Below are 23,253 nucleotides of genomic sequence, written 5' to 3'. Positions count from 1 at the left end.
CCAGTAGAGGCAATTGAAGCAGACAGTTCTTCTACATTTTAGGCAAAGAAGCAATAAATGTGTGAAAAATTGAGAGACACAGGGGTTTGAGCTAGGGCTGGTAAAGGGTAAAAAAATAACTAGAAAGATAAAGGTTAGTTTAACCAGTTTTGTTCCTCTAGCCTTTGGGGCCCTAAATTCCTTGACTCTGGTGATAAGCACGTCCTCCCTGCTGTCTGGGGAGAGAAAGTGCCACATGGGAGTATTCTGACCTGCTTCAGGGAAGAAGGGCTGATGGCTGGGGATAAGAGGTTTCTGTATTTACTTTGCCAAGGTGCCATATTTGGGACGGTGTGTCCTGACCCTCAATGGCCTTGTGCTGTACTCTGTCTCCTGCTAGTATCCAGGACATTGAATGTGCTTCTGTGGAGATCACCCAGCCCTGGGTCAGCCCATTGTCCAGGGAGGCACCTGTCTCAGGGGAGGGTTGCCTATGACTTCCCACATGGGTGTCCTATTGCTAAGGGTGGCTGCCTCTCCTCAGGGAGATTGGGTGAAAGTGTGCAGATCTTACTTTGAGAAACTGACTTCATTTCCTACAAGTGTCCGACTTCATTTTCTTCAAATGATGCAGTAGTGGGATCATACAGGACTACTCTTTTTAGTGTTGGGGGGAAACTCCATACTTTTCCCAGCATGCCTGTGCCAACCACGGTCAAGTCCAGATGATTTTACCTACGAACCAGAGATTTTTTTCAAGATCCTCTCCAGCAGAGAGCACGAGGAGAACATTTTCAAGGCCTTGCCAATTATACTAACCATAGGAACAAACCAGTAACTTAGAAACTATTGAAATAAAGAATTGCTTCTACTTCTTCCATTTCTGGCTAGTGTGCTGGTCTGTGGCTCGATCCCACCTCAGGCAGCTGGAAGGTTGACCTCCCAGGTCCTCTGCCACTGAGATGGCTACTGTTTCCAGAAATTCTTTGGGGGTGTGGCCAGGTTTCCCCACCTGTGCACAGATCAAGTTGGTGACCTATGAGAGTGGAGCCATGGGTCTTCCAGGCATGGTCCCTCCCCCATCCCATGGTGGAGCCATCCCACTGCGGGTTTAGGGGGACCGGAGCTGCCCCTAGGCAAAACCACTGAGATTCCCACTGTCCCCACCTGACCTTCAGATGCTCCTCAGTTACTCCTGTGCCTCTGGTGTCTTCCTGGAGCCCTGACCTGGCTGCTTTCGGACAGCTCATCCAGCGGTACCCTCACTTTCTGGGAGGGGGAGTTACTGGAATCCGCAGTGTGTCCTGCTGCCCCACCTGGATCGCTTTTTGAAGGCACCTCGTCTGGGCCATCTGAGGACCCAAGACCACGGACCTGTGGTTTGGAGGGGTTCTGAGCAGAGCTGGTGGGATGGGAGGGCTGCAAGGCACAGGAGCAGGTTTCTAAGCTGTCTGGGGTCCCTGGCATTCTATCATTTTTTTTAAAAGATTTTATTTATTTATGTGACATAGAGAGAGATCACAAGCAGGCAGAGAGAGATGGGGAAGCAGGCTCCTGACTGAGCAGAGAGCCCGATGTGGGGCTCGATCCCAGGACCCTGAGATCATGACCTGAGCTGAAGGCAGAGGCTTAGCCCACTGAGCCACCCAGGCGCCCCGCATTTTACCATTTTTGAATCAAAGCCCTGAGATCTTTAAAATGCCAGCAGTGTTAAAGCGTGGGCCAGAAAATCACATGTTTCCACGTGCCCAACACCACTAAACTATTGGTCATTTTTTGCAGTTGGGCTGAGTACAAAGGATTGGGAGTCAGAGCTTGAGAGGAGGTCCTAGGCCAGACTTTGTGTTTGGGGACATAGGCCATCCAGACAGCTTGTGCTGAACCTCAGGAGGGGGCCTGTTTGGAGACCCCAGCTGCAGACACTGCTCTCTGCTGATGGCCCCTCAGTGTGCCCCAGTGTACCTGCTGCTGGGGGAGCGCCTGCCCCTCCTCTCTACCTGAGGGCTCTCTCCTGCACCGGCCATGCCCCTCCCCTGCCAGTCACTGCCAGCCTGCTGTCTGGGAGGGTGGATACCCCGACGACCTCCAGCCCTGGGGACAGATCCAGTGTGGGTGGGACATGGTCTCCGAGCATGCCTGAGCGCAAGACCCCCATGGTGCTCACTCTCCTCCTGGGGGCTCACTGTGCCACGTCCTCCCTCAGGCTCCCCGGGCCCAACTCCTCCTCTGCTTAGACACCACTCTTGGCCCAGGCTCCACACACTGAGACTGGGAGCAGGTCATCTGGACCTTCTGGGCTCGCACTTCCATGCCCATGACATGGGCACAGGCTGGCCTCACAGACTCATCAGAGGAGACCCAGTGTAGGGAGATGCAGGCCTCTTCAGGGGAGAAGCCAGGTGACCCCAGCAGGAGTGCACAGGCCTTGCATGAAACATAGAGTTCATGAAGCCCAGTGTGGGATGTGGGCATCCACCCAAGGGGCTCTGGTGGGAGGAGGGGAGACCACAGAAGGGTTGCAGAAAAGGCGGGAGACAATGAAGACGACAGGACAGAGCTTCCCAAGATCGATGGAAGAGTCAGAGGATCTCAGGGACCCTTGGAAGAACTCGGAGGCCCTGGAGATGTTGGCTGAAACGCTGTCATTTGGTCAGAAAAGTTGTGTCACTAACCCCCAGTCGACACTGGATGATTTACTCTTTGTTGCTTCTAGGAATCAGGGCGTATGGGCCATTAGCACTCACATTGCATGAAGTCTAGGATATATTTACTTTCCATCACTTTTCAGGACTAGATTTTTCCAGAGGAAGTGCTAAGCCTGAGTCTCTCCATTCTTTTCCTTGTGCAACAGGCCTCTGTTCTAGGAATAGATTCCTGGTGCTCATCACCACTGCTAGCCCTGAGGACTGCCCCCTGTCTCCTCCCACAGCGGACATGACCACTTGGGTTGGGGGAGTGCTCACTGATGAAGCCCCAGTGCTCAGTACAGAGCAGGCACCCCAGATCTTCTGCTGAATGAAGGAGGGCATGAGGGAGGGAGGGAAAAGAGGGAAGGAAGAAAAAGAGCAAGGGAGGAGAAGGAGGGAGGGAGGGAAAAGAGGGAAGGAAGAAAAAGAGCAAGGGAGGAGAAGGAGGGAGGGAGGGATGGGGGAGGCAGAGAGGGAGAGAGGGAGAAAGGGTGGGGAGAGAAGGAAGGCGGCAGAATGGGAGTGAGGGAGGCCAGATGGGAGGAAGGCAGAAGGATGGGAGGGAGGGAGAGAGGAGATAGAGGGAAGGAGGATTAGAGGGAGAGAGGAAAAGGGAGGAAGGATGAGAGGGAGGGAGTGAGGGGAAGGAGGGAGGAGGGATGGGAGGGAGGCAGGGAGGGTGATGGAGTAGGGGAGGGAAGGGAGAGGTGGGGGGAGGGAGAGAGGAAGGAATGAATGGGACGATGAATAAATAAGGTAGGGAAGGAGGGGGTGAGAGAGCAGAAGTCTGGTCCATACATCAGAAGCCATTATTTGGGGTGAGGTCCAAGGGCATCAATGAATGGTGGCTCAGGGCATATCCCTCTGTCCTCCCGGTGCTGACCTTCCTTCTCCTTGGCCCTGCTGTCACCCTGGATCCTCTCCACCTCCTCAAACAATTCTGAATATTCCCAGGAGCAGGGTGGCAGGAGGGGGGTAGTCTCAGGAGGGGCTTCCCGGATCCTGTGCCCGGACAACGCTGGGACAGTAGCTACAGGACATTCTACCATGAGGACTGGCACAGTGGATCCCATCCATCTCCTTGAGCATTAGCGTTGTTCCATCCCCTGCTCTCTCTACCACTGCCGTGCCGAACACTCCTGAAAACACATCTGTGAAAAATCGTGCCGGGGTTTCTGGGGCTGAGTCTGAGGCCGAGCACTGCTAGATGTGTGCACCTGCGCCTAGGGTGGGTGCTGCTCACTGTTCTCCCAGACAGGGGTGCCCATCACGCTTCTCTCCAGGGGGCCTGCACTGGACTTCTGGTTCTTCACATTCTCCCCAGGGCTGCCGGCCCCCAGACCAGACACCTGCCGCTCTGAAGGTGGCCAGCGCTGCCTTCACGGGGTTTCCTTTGTCAGAGCCCTTCCCCAGAAGCTTCCACATTTCTGACACATACTCCTTGTGTGCCTATCCTCCCCTCTGGGCTTGCATGAGTTTGGGCTCTGTCCCTGTGGAACCCATGACTTGGACCCTGTTTGGAGCAGAGTCAGCTGAAACTTTTCTCTGGCCTTGGGTTGTGAGTGATGTTTGCCCTCTGTTGTGTGTCTTCCAGCTTTCTGCATTTCCCTGGTTTCTGTGCGGGCCACAGGAGGAACCAGACGTGTTCTGTCTGGGGTCAGGTTGTGGCGTCCCAGCAGAACAGGGGTCTAGACCCCAAGATTTTGGTAGTTCCTAAAGGGGCCTCTATGATCACATCTCATCTGTAATCCATTGGGGGTTTCAATATCAAATAAGGGAAATTCTATGTCACATAAACACACACACAAAAACGAGTCACCTTTGAAAATAGGTGAGCAGACACAAAGGCACATACTGTGTGAGTCCACATGCAGAAACATCCAGAACAGGTAAAGGAACAGAGAGAGAAAGCAGCTGAGGCGTTGCGAGAGGCCGGGCTGGAGGAGAAATGCACGGGGAGGGCTTGGGTTCAGGGTCTCTTTTGGGGAAGGAGATGTCCTACAGCGATGTTCTGTGGTGTGGGGGCACAGCCTCGGGAATGTGCTTAAGGCTCGTGATGGGTTCAAGTGAAAACAAGTAATTTTATTTAAAACAAACAATAAACAGTATACAGAACATGGAAAGATAAAATAACCATTAATATGTACCAGAGAGAAATAATATACAGGTAGGGGATGAAGCATTCCTGTGGGCCGTCAGGGTCTGGGGATAGAACAAGGGATAATTGTACAAGGAGCAGGGCTGTGGGCTCTGGATATGGCTCTGGGAGCCCCGCAGGGGCAGGAGTAGGGGCAGGGGTTGAGACAGGGCAGGGACAGGAGCTGGGACAGATGCAAGAGCAGGAGCACAGGCTGGCTCTGGCAGGAGCAGGAACAGGTGCAGGAACAGGAGCAGGGAAGGGAGCAGGGGCTGGGGCACGGGAAGGGGCAGAGACAGGAGCAGGAACTGGAGCAGGAGCAGGGGCCGGGGCAGGGGCAGGTGCCAGCTCCTCTGGGACAGCATCAGGCTCTCTGTGGGTGGGTGTCTTGTCCCCTGCTGGCTCCTGGTCTCCTGCTGAAGTCTCTCCAGGTGCTATCCCCGCTCCGGAGCTGCGGGTGAAGTTGGGGGTGGCTCTGGCTCTTCAGAGCTAGACCCAGGTGTCCAGGCCCCCACATTCCAGAGACAGCCCCCTGCCCAGCTCATTTCGTTGGAGATCCTGGAATGAAGAACATGTTTATGAGCTTTTGCAGAGACAGAGCTCAGCCCAGGGCCACCCAGAGAAGTTAAAACCAGGAAGGAACCCTCACCGGGACATCTCCCCAACTGCAGTCCACCCGCTGGGTGCTCTGAGCCCCGTCCTTGCTCCTGGCCCCACACCAGCCTCTGGGGTCTCTTGCCTGTGAAGCCTAACACCGTCCCATCCCCAGCCATCCACATACACCCAGCCCTGGCCTTCTCACACTTGGGTTTGGCATCCGTGTGCTGGACCACAGTCCGGTGTCAGGGAGATGGAGCAGGTGTCCACCAGCCTCCTTCCTGTTTCATCATCACTGATGTTCTGCAAAGACAGGGACTGGTAGCTAGCCTGGACGCATCACAGCCCTGCCTGGCCATCCTCACTGTCTTCCTGTCCAGTCCCCTTGCTGTTCCCAGATCAGACACAGACCTGTGCCTGCATAGTCCCACACCTGGGACAGGGACCCATACCTGTAGGACACAGGATAAAACCTGGGGAGAAGCTCACAGCCCCCACACCACATCCCACCCAGCTAGCCTTAATCTGGGGTGTGAACATGACCTGCCCACAGGGCATCTGACCGCTTGTCAACCTGATCTTGAATGGAGTGAGCGCACCCCACGTGAGCCTTCTTTACACACACACGCACACATACACACACGCAAACACATGCATGCACGCAGGGGGAGGGACTGCACGATCAGATCAGAGCATATGGAGCTGGGGGCTGCCTTGGGGACTCATGGTGTCACCTTTCTGTACTTCCAGTCAAAGGACCAGAGGTGTCAGGGAGCCCTGATATGACATCTCCAGTGAGGGAAAGTGTTTTCAGGATGCGCTTTCCTCGGCCAACAGCCTCTGGACTTTGGGATGCAGCACACAGACATGTTCTTCTTTCGAGGGTCTCCAAAGGCATGAGCTGGGCATGGGGTTGTCTCTGGAATGTGGGTGCCTGTTACCTGGATTCCAAATTCTGTTGGGCTCTGTTGTCAGGAAAGTGAGGTCACCACTTCCTGGGGAAGCCTTACCCAACTTCCTCCTCACACCAGAGCTCCCTGAGGGCCCTCCTCCCCCAGCTGCTCAATATTCACCCTCTACCCTATGCCCCGTCCATACAGTGACACCCAAACAGCTCCTGCTCATGCCCAGGACTGTGACCCTGGATAGACTCTGTGCCCCTCAGGGCTTCCCCAGGCTCCCCATCTGCACAGTGGTGTCTTCTGTCTTCTAATTCTAGGGACGCCATCAGAGGCAGGACCTCTACATATGTTCCTGCTATCCCAGGAGGCTGGGACACACACGTGGCAATGCAAGGATGAGTGGGGTCTGGGTGGGGCATAGAACACAGCTCAGAGGGTCCTGGGTCTGCTCTGGGATCCAGGCAAATCCACCCTCCTCCTGCCTGTCTCCCAGTCCCTGTGGGAAGGTTGCAGTGAACTGATTCTGACCTTGTCTTCTTGTGACACAGACTTCCAGGGGCTCCCATTAGTTTTGGGCCCAGGTCCCAGGGCCTCATCTGTGCTCATGTGCTGAGCAGTCCCCACAGTGGTTCCTGGCATTCCCGAATCCTGGTCACACATCCTTGTGGAATTCTCTCCCCTCCAGGGTGGATGGCCTGTGTGACTAAGGAACAGAATGGAGCAAAATGATGGGATGTTGTTTCCAGCCTGATGGAAGAAAGTCTTTGACTTCTCCTGGTTCTCTCTCTGTATTCATTCTCTGCCTCTGTCTTCTCTGTGTCTCTCCCATGAGCAGGAAGGACCTGGGGGGCTCTGAGGGCAATATAAGCAACCTGAGAGGCCTACTTTCTCCCCATTTCCCTGTCCTGTCCTGGTGCTTTGTTCCCTCCTAAGGCCTCCTTACAGTGACCAGAGCACTGACTCTGGAACCTCTTCCAAATGGGGACCCCAAGGCCTCAACAAGGAGGGTCCTGACCTTGGTCCCCAGACCAGTGGCCCAGTGCTCTGCCAACCTCAGGTCTTCTGCAAACCCCAGGTCCTCAGCCCCCCAAGCCCCCAGGCTGTCCTCTACTCAGAAGGACCTCGAGGGAGTAAAAGCATTTTCCCAGGACTGGGAGCATGGTGGGTCATGGATAGAGATCCAAGGCCAACAGACTTTTCTACAAGCCTGGGGGTCCCTAGGGACACCCCATCTCTATAGCCCAATTGATGGAAGAGTAAGCTGAGGCCTTTTGTGCTGTAGCCCCGTCTGGACTTGGGGGGTATCTCTTCCTACTTCCAGTAGCCCAGGATGGTGATGGACACCAGACCCCAAACCCTGTCCTCTCCAGTGCCCTGGCAAACCCCTGGGCCCCTTGGGGACCCCCCTATCATCAGCCTGGCCTGCCTCCCATCCTCATGCTATGGACCTGGGTTCTTTCCAGGGTTCCTGATGCCCCTGCCCCATTGCCCAGGTGTCTCCGACCTCTTTCTTCTTTCCCCCTTGTCGCCCACCTTGCTCCCGGGGTGTCCACCACTTCTGACCCTGAGCTGGGCAGTCAGAGTGGTGTGTGTGTGTGTGTGTGTGTGTGTGTGTGTCTGTGTGTGTGTGTGTCTGTGTGTGTGTGTGCCGGTGCACATGCCTCTACCTGTCTGGGGATGCCCAAGGTCATGTCCCCACATGGGACGGTTTGGGTAGCTATCCCCAAGGATAGGAAATAGGCTCTCCCCCCCAAAGGGCTCTCACCACAAAGTGAACCTCATGGGAGGGTTGGGGCTGGCCTAGAACTGGAGAGCAGCTGCACTCCTTGGCCTCTGTACCTCTCATTTGTCCTGGGCCAGTCACTGCCTCTCTTGACCCCAGGTTCCCAACTGTCCCTGAGGGTTGAACATGGAAATGCTTGAACTTGGCCGCTCTTCCAGGGGTAGATGGAGGACACATGCACCAGGCACACAGACCTCCCTCCTGAGAGGACCAGGTGTGCACAGGGGACCTGCACACAGCACCTGTACCATGACCCAGACCTGCGGCGGACATGGATGAGACCCATGGCTCTGTACCTGACCTGTCCCCCATGTTTCCTCACCACTGCCAAGGCCTATGTGGTCCTGTGGTCAAAGTCCGCTTAGCCCTGGAACCATGCCCATCCTGGGCGGCAAGCGTCAGGGTGTAAGGTCAGGTAGGTTGGACATCTGGGGACACAAAGGTCACTGAATACCCCCTACCCAGCTGCCTGGGAATGCGGACTGCCTCCCAGGGTCCAACTAAGTGCAGGGCTGGGCCCGAGGACCTGGAAGCAGCAGTGGAGGCTGACTCAGGGCAGGGAGAAGAGCAGTCCACCCCTCTCCCCTTCTCTTCTCCTTCTTCCTCATCCTCCTGGTAGGTCCCTGGGACAGAGATCCAGCCTGTCCCTGGCTGGAGCCCTGGCTGGAGTCAGATGGATGGGAAGGAGGCCGGGGAGGAGGGGCCCACCACCAGCATGCCCGAGTGTGAGGGTGTTGTTACTGTAATGAGGGACCCCATGGGCATTAAGGGTTTTCAGCCTTTTTTTAGACATGAGCATTGGCCCCAGGACTCAGCCCCTGCCCCACCCTTCACCCTCCATGAGGCCCTGCATCTTCCCCAGCCCAGTCCTTCTCTGCAGCCAGTCCTTCCTCCAGCCCCAGGAAATCCAGCTGCTCTGGGGGCTGCAAACTCACTACGAGCTGGAGCCACACCATCCCTATAGGTCCTTGTTCTGGGTCCTGGAGCTGCACAGTGAGGAGAGGTTATGCGGGGCAGGAGAGGGGAGAGGGCAGAGTGGACCCTCCCTGGGGGCCATGGCTCCCCAGTCAGCGCAGGCCCTGCTGTGTGCCGGCCCCCAGGGCACCCAGACTCCAGCTCCCAGGCAGGCTCTGGGAGGGAGACCAGAGTGTGGCTCCTGCTAGCTCGGAACTGTCACTCTGTCCTGTAGCTGCAGCCTGTCCTGCCAGCGGCACTTCCCTTCCCAATCAGCCAGCAACACCCCCAGGACCAAGAAGAACAGTCCGTCATCCAGCTCAGGGGCCAGTGTGCGGTGGGGCAGGCAGGGGAGGGCTTGCTCTGAGCTCAGGGAGTCCCTGGATGGGCTAACAGGGGCTTGAGAGGGGTGGCCTTCTGGCCCCTCCACTGACGAGTCCTGTGACTGGAGCCATTTGCCTTCCCTCTCTGGGCCTCGCTCTCTGCCTCTGTGCAGTGCAGTGATGCTGAATGATGGCTTCTATGGCAGGAGCATGTGGGGTGCTGGTGACTGACCTAAGCTGGGCACAGAGCCTGGACTGCAGAATGCAGTGGGGGATGGTGAGTCGTGTCACCAGTGAGCACCCCTTCCCCCAAAAGCCATCCGGCCCTTCCATGCACCCGCCAGGCCCCTTGGAGACCACACTCCTGACACCAGGTCCCTGTGTGTGGCGCTTCCTCAGCAGTGGGGCAGGGTGGGGCCCCCAGGACAGGGCACAAGAACAAGGAAGACTTTCCCTGGGGTCCCCCAAGGCCATGTAAGATGGGAGGTGGCTGCTCCCAAAGAGGACACTGAAATCCTGCTTCTGTTAGAAACTGAGCACTGGGCTTTGGGTTATTGTTTTGTTTTTTGTTTTTTTTTTTGCTGGGCCAAGGAGACTAACACTCTCTTGGTGACTCCTCCTCAAATGACAAACTTTTGCAGGGCCTGCCCCTCCCTGGCTCCGGAAGGAGACCCGTCCTCTCAAAGACAGGATGGTTTCAGCTCATGATCCTCGGCCAGGATGGGAGACAGCCCCTCATGGCTCCCGACTCTGGGGCTGAGAGGGCCTTTTTCAGACACAGCAATGCCCATGGAATGAGGGGACTTCAGAAAGAACACACGCCTGGCCCAGGTCCTGCCCCGGGATGGTGGCTGCCTTCCCCAGTGCCAAAGGAAGGGACACCCTCTGCTTCTCTGGTCAGAGGTCCTCTGACCCACAAGCAGGCCCTGTGAGGGTTCTAGTCTGTCGCTGGAAGTGCACCAGCACTGAGTGGACCAATCACTGTCCACACACGAGTGCGGACAACGTGCTAAGGAAGCACCGGAGGTGATCCTGTGCGAATGGCTTGTGGCTGGCAGGGCCAGTGGCTTCAGTGCCCTCCAGCAGGCCCCTTTCCCTGGATGGGAATCCTCCTGGAGTCTGTCCTCAGAGCACCCTTCCTGCTGGTTTCAGGACCAAGGGCAGGACTCTGGTGTGGCTTAGAAGGCTCCACGCCAGCCTCCCTCTTTCTGCACCCATCACTGCTCCCCAAGAAGCAGGGGCTGCTGCTCCCACATGCCGCATGCAAGGCTGGTTTGAGGCACTCATTCCCTCCAAGGCCCAGCCGCTCTGGCTCTGTCACATACATGGTAGCCACAGCTGCCTGGTTGGGCCAGGAGTCCCAGGAGAGCTCCCTTTTCCCAGGATCAGGGTTCATATTCCTGGACAAAGAAAGAAGTCCCATCTGTCAGGGCACCCGAGTGGCTCAGTGGGTTAAGCCTCTGCCTTTGGCTCAGGTCATGATCTCAGGGTCCTGGGATCGAGCCCCACATTTGGCTCCCTGCTCAGCAGGGAGCCTGCTTCCCCCTCTCTCTCTGCCTGCCTCTCTGCCTACTTGTGATCTCTGTCTGTCAAATGAATAAATAAAATCTTAAAAAAAAAATAAGTGTCATCTGTCATCTGCTAGAGAAGGTGAATTCCTGGGCCGCGTGGCCCTCAGGTGCTTGAGGACATGGGGGTCCTTGGAGAGAAGGGTGATGGGCACCCTTGTCTGAGAGAACAGTGAGCAGTTCCCATTCCAGGCTACAGGGGCACCCATTACTTAGCAGTGCTCATACTCAGACTCACCCCAGGAAACTCTGGCACGATTTTTCATAGATGCATTTGCAGAAGTGTTCAGAACAGCGGTGGTGGAAAGAGCAGGGAATGCATCAATACTAATGCTCAAGGAGATGGATGGTGGCTCAGTCGGTTAAGTCGCTGACTCTTGCTTTTGGCTCAGGATGTGATCTCATGGTGTGGGTGCCCTTTCTGGTGGTCCTGAGCTAAGCGGGACAGCATGGTCATATGAAAATGGGAAATTGCACACCCCTACTGACAACGGTGCTATTGTATTGTCCTCACCAGTCCAACAGCATGTTTTCGGAGTGATATATGATGCAATAGCAGGTTTCTGACCTTCCTTAAGGGTTGAAAATCATCTTGGGAGTCATCTATTAGAAATATGGATTTGACATGTGTTCTTTCTTCTGGGAAAGAAATAGACCCAAATAGTAATCATGGTTTCCTGAGCACCTGCTCTTGAAAGCCATCACACCAGAATTCTTTGTGGAACTCTCCCTCTTAAACGTCCAAACTTTGATGTAGATATTATCAGTCACATCTTCTAGATGGTTAGACAGGGGCTCAGAGATGATTTGAGTCACAGAGGATTTTAGTGCCAGAAACCTAAGTGGGATCCCCAAACTGACTCCAAATCCCTTGTTATTCCATACATGGTACTATTTCCCTCTTATCTCTGGTCATCTTGATCTGGAAACATCTCAAGTCTCAGGATTTTCTAGTTGTGTGATCAACTGGAATGAATTCAGCTGGCCTTTTTACCTCTGCCCATCATGATCACTAAACATGGAGGACCTCTGAGTAAGATACTCAAAGATCCCTAGGAATAGAGACATTATAATATTTTTCTGATGTTAAAGTTAATGAAAGAACTATCTTTTTACAATTGATTCAGGCTCTGGTATGTTCAGAGTGTGCTGTAAGACGGGTCTGAAATAGTATTTAAAAACACTCAGCTCAGCCTCTTCTACAAGGTGAGACAATGTTTGTAAACATTACTAAAGTATTCCCTTACCCCCGATGACTTACTTTGCAACCATCATAGTGTTTATATGGCATGACTGACTATGACTTAACATTAGTCAAAATCTGCAGGGAAAGAACCAAGACAGTGTATCCAAGCTTTAGGGGGACATCATGTTTAAATTAGTGTTGGGACAATGAGCTACTCTTTTATTCTGTAGTCCAAGGGAACGGTACCAGACATCTCTAAGATGTCAGGAGGTTCTAAAATTCTGACTTTAAATTATTTGTGTGCTTCAGAGATTTGGGCAGGAGAAAGGGAGGAGCCCAGCTTCTGTGAACACTTCTGTTACCTGTGTTGGCCATGGAGCATGTAGCCTTCTGTAGGCATCATTTTCATTTCTTAGTAGTATTGTTAAAGGTGCTTTTGTCTCAAGTTCCTCTCTTTAGTAGTAATTAGAATGATAATGGAAATTTTTGTCTTTTAACATCCATGGGCCACAATCCTGGGCTCCCATGGAAGTTATCCTTTAACATTTTACCAAGCTCAAAATGACTGGGCAAAACCTCAGAGCATGGGCCCTATTTCTGCCCCAAACACATGTTGTACATCCACTTTGAGAAGAAAAAGATAACCAAAAAATGCTATTGCAAATATAAAGATAAGAAAAACAAAAGAACCTCTCACGCTCCCATTAGATTAAAGTCATACTGACTGGCACATACTGAAAACATAAGAAAAACTCTGTAACTTTCTGGAATTTTCTTCCTCATGATGGTGTGTAATTCTGTATGTAAAACAATACAGAACGAATATAGAAACCTGCCCCAAATGTTCCTCTCCCAGACCACTCCCTTCCTTGTGAAGATTGTGTCTCCCAGACAGTTGTCTTGACTTGGGTTTGAATAAAACTCTCTTCCTTTCTCTCTAAAATATTTCAAAGGGTTTTCTCCTTTAGGGTCTACAATATATTTTCTTTTTAAGTGAAAAATCAATGTTCCTGGTTCACACCTCCATCAGCACAGAAGGGCGACTCTTCTTGGTCATCCTGGAGCATCCTGGCAGAACCAAGCATATGTGTATATTTTCCAGCACAAATGGGCTCATCATAGAAGGATGCTCAGAAGGTCCTAGAAACACTATCCACTCCATGGGTGAGACCAGAAGGTGAAGCTCCTCTTTTTTTTTTTTTTTAAAGATTTTATTTATTTATTTGACAGACACAGATCACAAGTAGGCAGAGAGGCAGGCAGAGAGAGAGAGGGAAGCAGGCTCCCTGCTGAGCAGAGAGCCTGATGCGGGACTCGATTCCAGGACCCCGAGATCATGACCTGAGCCGAAGGCAGCGGCTTAACCCACTGAGCCACCCAGGCGCCCCGGTGAAGCTCCTCTTACTTAAAGCACTACTTATTGGGTCTTAAAATTGCCTTGGAAATGTGGGAAATATTTCCTTTTTTTCTCCCTAAGATTTTATTTCCCTATGACACAGTGTGAGAGGGAACACAAGCCGGGGAGTATGAGAAGGAGAAGCAGGCATCCCGCTGAGCAGGGAACCAGATGCGGGGGCCCAATCCAGTACCCTGGGATCATGACCTGAACTGAAGGCTGACACTTAAGGACTGAACCACCCAGGTGCCCCAACCATTGCATTTCCTAAAGCCCAAGTCTAGAAAGGTCTGAGAGCAGCTGACCTTGCCAGGAGCCAGGAACAGCTCCACAGGCACGGCTGGTGCAGGAAGGGAAGGGGCAGGGCTCTGACCGTGGTCTGCAGCGGGGTGCGGGGCGGGGGGGGGGGGTCCACGGAAGGGGCCAGATGTCTGGGGGAGGGGGATCCCTGCGACCCATCACCTGACCATGCCTACGCAACCGAGCCAGGTGTTTGATCGAGGGGTCGCCCCCTCCGGGAGTACTGCAAAATCAGGGAGGGGTTGGCGTAAGGGCAGGACACCTGGTACAGGCAGGCGGGGCCGTCCAATGGGCTCAGGGAACCAAACTTCTCAACTGAGCAGCACGTGGGGGTGGAGCTAAGTCATCTGTGGGCGGACCCAGAGCTACCTTAGGATGCAGAGGTGGGGCAGGCAAAGGGATGCTGCATGAAGCGAGTTCATTGTGGGGACTCAGATGGTTTTTCTTTTTCCCTTGAAAGTCTCTTCTGCCCAAAGTCCGTCAACTGGTCCTGTCCCCCACACCCCTGAATTCCAGGGCGCCTGCTCACCCAGGCTTTTGTGGGATGGGTTGCGGACATTTCAGGGCTTTCTGTGTTCCCCAGGACGAGTGCATGTAAAGACAGCACACAGTCCCCAACTTCATTGGGGTGCCTCCCGTCCCTGGCATAGTGCAGGTAATGGACCTTGAGCAGCACCCCAAGTTCAGCAGTGTGTCCCCTGTTCCCCACCCCCCACAGGTGTAGCGCTAGAAGCCCCAGAACAGTTCCCCAGCTTCAGCGTTTTGCAGCTTGTCTGTGGGGTTGGTGGTAATGGGGTGTCAGGGTTGTGCACGAGGTCCTCCAGGTTCCTGCCCCCCCCAGGCAAAGGTGACTCTAAAAAGCCCCAGAGCCATCCCCCAGCTTCAGTGTTGTGTCCCGTGTTCCCCAGGGATGGTGGTAATGGGCTGTCACCGTCCTGCAGGAGCATCCTCCAGGTGGGGGCCTGGAAGCTGGAGGAAACCAGACTCCATTCAAGTTGCATGAGGAACAGGTGAGTTGAGGTGTTCATTTGGAAGGATAATTTCACCTTTCCAAAAAAGACAAAGTCTACTTTAGAATGTTGATAATCACTACTTAAGAAACAACTATGTGTTTCTGAAAAGAAAAGAAGAGAAAAGAAAAGAAGTATGTGTTTTCCCTTATCCCAGGAACAGAAGCAGGTGTGCCGGCCTTAGGTCAGACCTGCCTTCTTCTCCCCACCTGACAACACTTCTTGAATCTGGCTCCATGAGACCTGAAGTTTTGAACAACAGCATCTGAGTCAGTCAGGCAGCTTGTCACAGGATGTCAGCATTCCGAGAAAGCAGCAGGTACACTGGACACAATGTCACTTACATGTCAGGACTGGAGGTGAAACTTCTCTTTAACCCAAAACATCCCAGGCTTTTCTCTTTTCTCTAGTTGAGCCCTGAAGTAGAACGTAAGTAGCTGTCAGCATTCTGGATTTGGTGCAAGAGTGACGTAGTGTCCCTGCAGGTAGAACATCGCAGGGAATGCCATTTTCTCTGTTCATTTACTGCTTACAAAATGTAAACTGCACTTCTGTTTCCTAGGAAGTCACTTGTATAGAGAAGGATGATGAGATTTACTCTTAGCGTGTTTTTAGCATGTAATTGGATCCTTCATCTAACAGCGTTTATTCCCTTGGACCTAGGGGATGGTGGAATGGCCACCATCTAGACTTAGGTGGCTTTTTGCAGCCAGATAGAGACATGGATGATGTCTTGTCATTTGTCAAAGGTGATGTTTCATAAATGATTAGTGTTTTCATCAAAAGAGTTCCAATTAATTCAAAATTCAAAGTGATTCAAAGTAGGCTTTTATCATTTAAAAGTAAAGCTTGACTTTCTACTTTGACTCAATGTGTCATCTAGATATTTTGATGTGCCGTACTTTCTCTTAGTTTCTTTGGTGGTGGAGTCAGAATGAGAGTCTTTGGGAATTCTCCTGGATAGAGGCACGTTGGTGGCGTCAAGGGGCTTGGCGGACTCCAGCCCTGGGGTAAATTCTGGAACTGCTTCCCTGGCACTGGGTGGGTCAGCTTATCCCAGAGTTTGGTTCTCCTCATGAAATTGCTGGAAGGTAATATCTGTGGAAAGGCTTTTTACACAGAAACATTCGGCCTAATGAAGAGCAACTAACAAGAGGTGATTTGGGCTGCATTATTCTGTAGATTATAGTTTCATGACCCTCGTCATAGGCTACGGTATTTACTGCACAAGGAGTCCTCAGAAGGCTGCAGCGAAAGACTCAGATCTCAGAGCACGTTCGTGTTCCATTGATTCATGACTGACAGTTTGCCCAGGCAGGAAGGTAAGTGGAGAGAAATGCAACACATTTAGGAAAGCCCTGGGCCAGTGTCATTTTCAAAAAGAGGGGGGAATCCTGGAACTCTGCAGTAGACAGGGCAGTTCCAGGTCTGGGTGGAGCTGCCGGGGGTCCTGGAGGAGAGTGGAGTGCATTCTGCAGGAGGATGTGGGCACAGCTGGCTCCAGGGGTGGCCGTGTGTCCCCCATGTGATAGTTGTGACAGGTCAGGGCTGTGAGCAGGTTCCTGGTTGAGGACAGGTGAAGCCCGGGTGGGGAGCTGGCAGGTCACTTTCTTGTGTGCCTCCAGTCGCAGCCAACATGCACGAGCTCTTCATCTGTCCCTTTCCCTCCGGTTCAGACTGCTCCGCGTTGCCAGGCTGAAATGTTGGTTTGGGCTTATTTCTTTGAGTGTGTGTGGAGTTTCACAACCTCGATGATGGAAATGACAGTCATCAGAACATCTGTTCCTCTTGCATTTCCTGCTCTCCTCTAAGTCACTGCTGTGAACCGTATGTGCAGTGGAAGGGGAGATCTGTGCATGTTTATTTCCTATTTTAGTTAAACCATGGGAAACAAATCTTCTGCAATATTAAAAGAATTCTTTGTGGGTGTCTATGTTTTTCTCTTCCGTGAACCACATTCCAATATTAGAAACTGGTTTTTAAAGTAAAGTACAGACATGGCGCTCTAACAGGGCACAGTAGCCTTTGTGAGGAGGACAAGTGGGGAAGGAGTGTAGGTTGTTGAGTAGCTCAGGGAGTGACTCCTTGTGCTCCCAGAGAAAATCTCCCCTCCCTGGGGGAGTGGGGTGGCTGCTCACGTGTTGTCCCATCCTGGGTTCTGAAACCTGACGCGGTGAGTCCCTTGTGACTTGAACTGGGGAATTTATGAAGAGAACCAAATGAGCCCTGGAGGGTGCCTGCATCCTTTGCACTCGGACAACTCCATAGAGCAAAGGAACCCATCACCCACGAGGCATGCCAGGATCCCTGAGGGTGTGGGCTTTGCTTCCTGGGAAGAGGTTGTGTGTTTGTCCTCATCTGAACCAGAGCCGTGTTGTCTGGCTATGGAGACCCAGACCTTTACGTGACAATGTCATTATTACTCTTGTTAATTTCAGCAAGCAGTATAGACATTGACTTTGAGATCCAAATATCAAAAGAAAAAACACAAGGTTATGTATATATATATGTGTGTGTGTATACACACACACACACACACACACACACACACACACACACACACATATATATATATATATATACTGAACTTGTGGCACCTCTCATTAGTATGGGCAGCGTAGGGCTGCCTGGATGAGGAAGAACACGGAATTCTATTTGGGTAGAAGTGTGCTGTGCACATGGAGTGCTTTATTCTATCCTTTCCTTTACTTCTCTGAAGGGAAAATAGAATGGTGAATGAAGCTTGGTGTCTGTTTTTGAGAAATGGGAGAAGAAATTTGAAAGAGCAGTGTTCATGCTGACGTGGCACTCCATGCCCAGTGCATGAGGGTTTGAAGCTTGGACTTGGAAGCATTGCTGTTCAGGGAGGATGCGGTCCAAGTTCCCCGCACACAGAGCCACATGGCTGGTCTGCCTAAACAGACCCATTCCTGCCTTTTGAATGACAGCTTGAAGGTGGCTCGAAACCCTAGGGCACTGGAGGAATGATCAGGAAGGAACACCTGGGTGGGCCAGTGTAGATAAGTGCAGGGAATTTCAGAGCTAACAAGGAATGCTTCTGAGGCTGGAGATGGCTTCTCTGTGAGCAGCATTGAGCTGGGGAGGAAAGCAGTCTCTGGGTCTTAGGAGTCACCGTGTCAGCAGGTGTGAGCCTGGCAGGGCAGTCAGTTCAGATAGCTGGGAGATTGTCAGCCATGGTGGTGGGCCTTCGCTCTTGATGCACAGGCCAGCTGGCTCCAGGGACAGGGCTCTGCTCCCTAGCCAGCCCTCCTGATGCAGATGTGATAGGAAACTTGCTTCCTGTTGGGTTCTTCAGCCCTGGTCTCAGCAGGGGGCTTGGTGGGAAACAGCCCACAGAATCCAGAATTCTGGATTCTTGCCCAGTGTGCCCCTTGCTTCCTCGGACAAGGCACCACGGGTGTCCTCTGCCTGGTGCCTGTGAGTTCAGCTGGCAGAAGTACTTCTTCCAGAGTCCCACCCCTGAGAAACCCTCCACTTTCCTGTGCTGTGTGCAAGGGGCTGGTTTTCATTTCAGTTCAGTTCCATACTGAAATCTTAGCTCCTGCCATTAGGTTCCAAGGCCACAAGGCACACCAGTCTTCTTGAGATTCTAGTTCCACATGGGGCCTCACGTGTGAGTCTGAGACCAAACCTGGGCAGGCTGCTGCTGTTCCTACAGCTGCTGCAGGTTCCTTCTTGAGAACTGTGCAGCAAAGCTGGTTTGCGATGATGTCCCAGGAAAGAGGGACACGTGTACCATTCTGCCCTAGCACAGGAGGACATGGATCATCAGCGGCTGGTGCAGGGAGGAGAGATGTCTGTTTCCCAGGACCTTGGTCAGAGGAAGATTTGGACCCTGGGATGATTCTCTGCTCAGCTTTCTCAGATGAGCACATCAGGCAAGGGGAGGATATGTGTGTGCTCACCTGGAATCCAGGAGGGTGTCTGATTTCAGGTTTCATGTGCAACTGGATTCCTCTCAACACTCACTTTCTTAATGGTCTTCAAGGTGCTGTAGGGGCACCCATTGTCCTGGGCATTTTGGCTGTGCAAGAGCTCTGGTCACCTTTTCCCCCAGGGCTCTGGACTAGGAAATCAGAAGGAGTCTGTGGTGAAACCATCCAAATAGGGCTCCATTTCCCCCTTGCCAAGATAGCCTGATGACTGTGATAACTAGTCTGGAACTAGAAAGCAGGAGACATGGCTAGGTGCTGAAGGGGAGGTGGCGGTGGTGCTTGCTATTCATGTAGCGGCCAGGTGGGTCCTCACTAGGAAGGTGATGCTTGAGTCAAGTTCTAAAGAAAGTGAGTGATATCACACCAAGAGCCTTCTAAATGGAAGGGAAAGCATATGCAAAGGCCCTGGGGCAGGAGCATACCAGGTATGTCCAGGAGCTGCAATAAGACCCTGTGGCCACAGGAGACCACTTAGGACATGACCTCAGGGAGGTGACAGTAGGGTAACAGAAAGTCATTGCAGGGCCGTGACCTCATGGGACCCTGTTTCATTGGGCCATCCTGGCTACAGTGTTGAGAGCAGATGAGACAGTGCTGAGGATGGGCAAGGGAGGTCAATGATGAAGCTTTTCCAGGAACTCAGGCAAGAGATGGGCTCCAGTGTGGACCAGCCAGGCAGCTGGGAGGGGTTAGTGCTATTCCGGGTACACATTGAAGATGGAGCTCAGAGGGCTTTCCTATGGGTTTGACATAGGGAATGGGAGAAAGGAGGAACTGAGGTGACTCCCAGCTCTTGTGAGTTGTCCTGAGCAAGGTGAAGGAGGAGATTTCTGTGGGTAGGAGGTAGTCCGGGTTTCACCTGCTGAGGACAGTGCCTTTCACAGTGGACCTGCTGTTGTTTGTATCTGGGCATACTTTCAACATCTACCTCCTTAGCAAATTCAAGTACAAGCTTCCCCCACTTTTCTCCAAGTTCATGGTAAGACACTTGGCTTTTTGGAAAGACCTACGTTATTACCCAGCTTCAATAGCAGGAAGAAACCTGAAGAGGATTTTCCTCTTATGGAAAGAGTCAAAAGGTGGGCATTGCATTCAGCATCTGTTTTGTGGGGAACCACTACAGAGGCAGTGTGCACCCCAACCACCTCCATCCTGGGCACTGCTCTCTGCTTCCAGATACCAGCGCTTTCAATTGTGTCTGTGAGCATCTGCTGTGCTTTATCTCCACTTATTTTGGGCATTCATTATGATGCTCTATCCTGAGGCCTAAGAAGAGCCAAAGAGAAGAAACTTGTGTCTGATCATGCTCATTCATTTTTCTGTAGAAACTCCTTTTTCTGTTTACACCATTTCTGCTGTGAAAGGTTTCCTAGGAACACTGTACTTTCAAGTAGTGGGGGAGCCTGCACCCCATCTGCAGGGTTAGCTTTCATCTCCATGCTGCACAGAACATTCCATGACTTGGGGATTTTATCACTCAAACATGGCACCTTTGACTACCTTCACCCATTTCCCCACTTCCCCAAATCTGAGAGCCACCAATCTATTCTTGGTAAGTAAGTATTCGGTACTTTTTGGATTCTATATGGAATGTCCATGAAAGCCTCTGGGGTGTGTCTTTCTGTGTCTGAGTTACTTAGCATAATGCTCCCAAGGTCAATGTTTCCATGTCTGGTTATTATGAATAATGTTGCCGTGGACATGGGAGTGCATCTCTCTTTTGGAAGGAGTGTTTTTGTGTTCTCCAAAGAAATACTCAGTAGAGCAGTTACTGGGTCATATGGTAGTTGTATTCTTTTTTTTTTCCAGAACCTCCACAGCATTTGTCACAGTGACTGCCCATTTCCATTCCCACCAACAGTGTATAGGGTCCCCTTGTGTACACGCCTTTGACTGCACTGGGTGTCTGTCTTTGGGACGATTGCCATTCCCACAGTTGTGAGGTAATAGCTGATGGCAGTTTTGACTTCTGTTTCCCTGATGACAATTAGTGATGTTAAACAACTTTCTTTGTGTCTGTTGGCCACCTGTATGCCATCTTTGGGAAGTATCTATTCACCTATTCTCCCCAGATTTTATTCACTTTTCCTTTGGATTTGAAGGAGTGCTTTGTGTATTTTGGATATTAGCCTCTTCTCACACATATGATGTGGAGAAATTTTTCTCATTGGGGAGATTGCCTTTTAAGGGTTTGATGGTTTCTTTGGTAATGGAGAAATTTCAGTTTGATGTCCTTCCACTTGTTTATCTTTGCTTTTGTTGCCTTTACCTTTGGTGTCTGATGTAAGAGACTCTTCACCAAAACCAGTATCAAGAAACTGACTACCTGGTTCATAGATTCAGTTCTTATGTTCAAGTCATTCATCCATTCATGATTCATATGTGCAAGGTAAGAAAGTGGTCCAGTCACATTCTTCTGCATTTAGTGTCCAGTTTCCCCAGTACCATTCACTGAAGAGACAGTCCTTTCCCCATTTTATATTTTCTGCTGCTGTGTCATAAGTTAAGCCTAAATATGTGTGGGTTAACTTCTGAGGTTTTTCCTCTCCTCTCCATTCCTTTCATTTTCTCTTTTCTCTCTTCTCTTTTCTCTCCTCTTTTCCTTCCTTCCTTCCTTCCTTCCTTCCTTCCTTCCTTCCTTCCTTCCTTCCTTCTTTCCTTCCTTACCTTCTTTCCTTGTTTCCTTCTTTATTTCCTTCTTTCTGGTCTTACAGTTTATTTGTTGGGAAAATATTTTTCCTGTTGGAATATATGAAGTGTGGACTTCATTGGCAATGTCTTCATACTCTTTGTTAGGACTTTTCTCTGACATCTGTGTTTTTGAAAATGAGAATGAGTAGCTGGATCTGTAGCTTTCAACAGGTTGAACATTTGGGAAGAACTACTTAAGTAGTATTCTGTTCTACAGTCAGATACAAGATTGTGTTTCATTGTCTTTTTTGTGATATTCTCAGTTGTGATGATGAATATCTATGTTTCCTCTTCCATGGTAGTTTTATGAAAGCGAATTTAATTTTTCTTAAAAGTGTGGATTCTAAATCATCTTTATCTTTGTAGTTTATATTTATATAAAACAGCATGTTTTAAAAAATGCATTTATTGGAAACAAACTTTAGAACAGGACATAAATATTATTAATTCCCATTCAGAGTCAATAATTCTATCAAAGCTAGATTTAGATATACCTTTAATGTACGAGTGAATTAACTTGCCAAAAGTTCTATGATTATGTTTTTGAGCTTTCTGTTGTGTTTCATTGTCCTGTGTGTCTGTGTGTCTGTTTTTATGGCAGTACCATACTATTTTGATGATAACAGCTTTGTAATCTAGCTTGAAATTGGAGTGTGGTGACTCCAGGTTGTTTAGTTGCTTCTTTGCTTGGTTGCTTGCTTGCTTTCTTATCAGTGAAATTATTTATTTATTTATCTTTATTTAGTATACATTTGTATTCTAAATGTTTTTATTTCACTTCTTTTTTATGTGTCATTTGTTTTATAATGTGTCTTTGTCTCAAGAGCACAAGTTTGTGATCTTTCTGATTTACACAACACACAGTGCTCACCACAGCACATACCTTCCCATGCCCATCACCAGCCACCCCATTGCCCCACCCCCTCCCCTTCAGAAACCCTCAGTTTGTTTCCTGAGTTTAAGTGTCTCTTACGCATAATCTCCCTCTCTAGTTTCATCTTGCTTCCTTTTCCCCTCTCTTCCCCTATGATCCTCTGTCTTATTTCTTAAATTCCACATATAATCCATGAAGTAAATCAACAAGGGAGGGATCATTATCATTATCCTTAGTATATCCTTGCTAAATAACCTTACACTTAGAGTAATACATTCCATCCATGTCATTGCAATGACATGATTTCATTTTTTGATGCCTGCATCATATTCAGTTCATTGTCCTATCCACTCATCTGTTGATGGACATCTGGGCTCTTTGTATACTTTGGCTCTTGTGGGCATCACTGCTATAGACATTGGGGTGCAGCTCCCCCTTAAGATCACTCCATTTGTATCTTTGGGGTAAATACCCAGCAGTGCAATTGCAGGGTTGTAGGGTATCTCTATTTTCAAATTCTTGAGGAACCTCCACACTGTCTTCCAGGGTGACTTCACCAGCTTGCATTCCCACCAACAGGGAAGGGTTCCCCTTTCTCCACATCCTTGCCAACACCTGTCATTTCCTGACTTGTTCATTTTAGCCACTCTGACTGGTGTGAGGTGGTGTCTCATTATGGATTTGATTTGTATTTCCCTAATGTCGAGGGATGTTGAGCAGTTTTTTATGTGTCTGTTGGCCATTTGGATGTCTCCTCTGGAGAAATGTCTGTTCATGTCTTTGGCCTATGTCTTGATTGAATTATTTGTTCTGTGGGTGTGGAGTTTTATAAGTTCTTTCTAGATTTTGGATACTAGCCCTTTATCTGATATGTCAGTTGAAAATATCTTCTCTCATTCTGTTGGTTGTC

This window comes from Meles meles, chromosome 5 (genome assembly GCF_922984935.1).
Source record: "Meles meles chromosome 5, mMelMel3.1 paternal haplotype, whole genome shotgun sequence".
NCBI lineage: Eukaryota > Metazoa > Chordata > Mammalia > Carnivora > Mustelidae > Meles > Meles meles.
Note: the sequence above shows the minus strand (reverse complement) of the source record.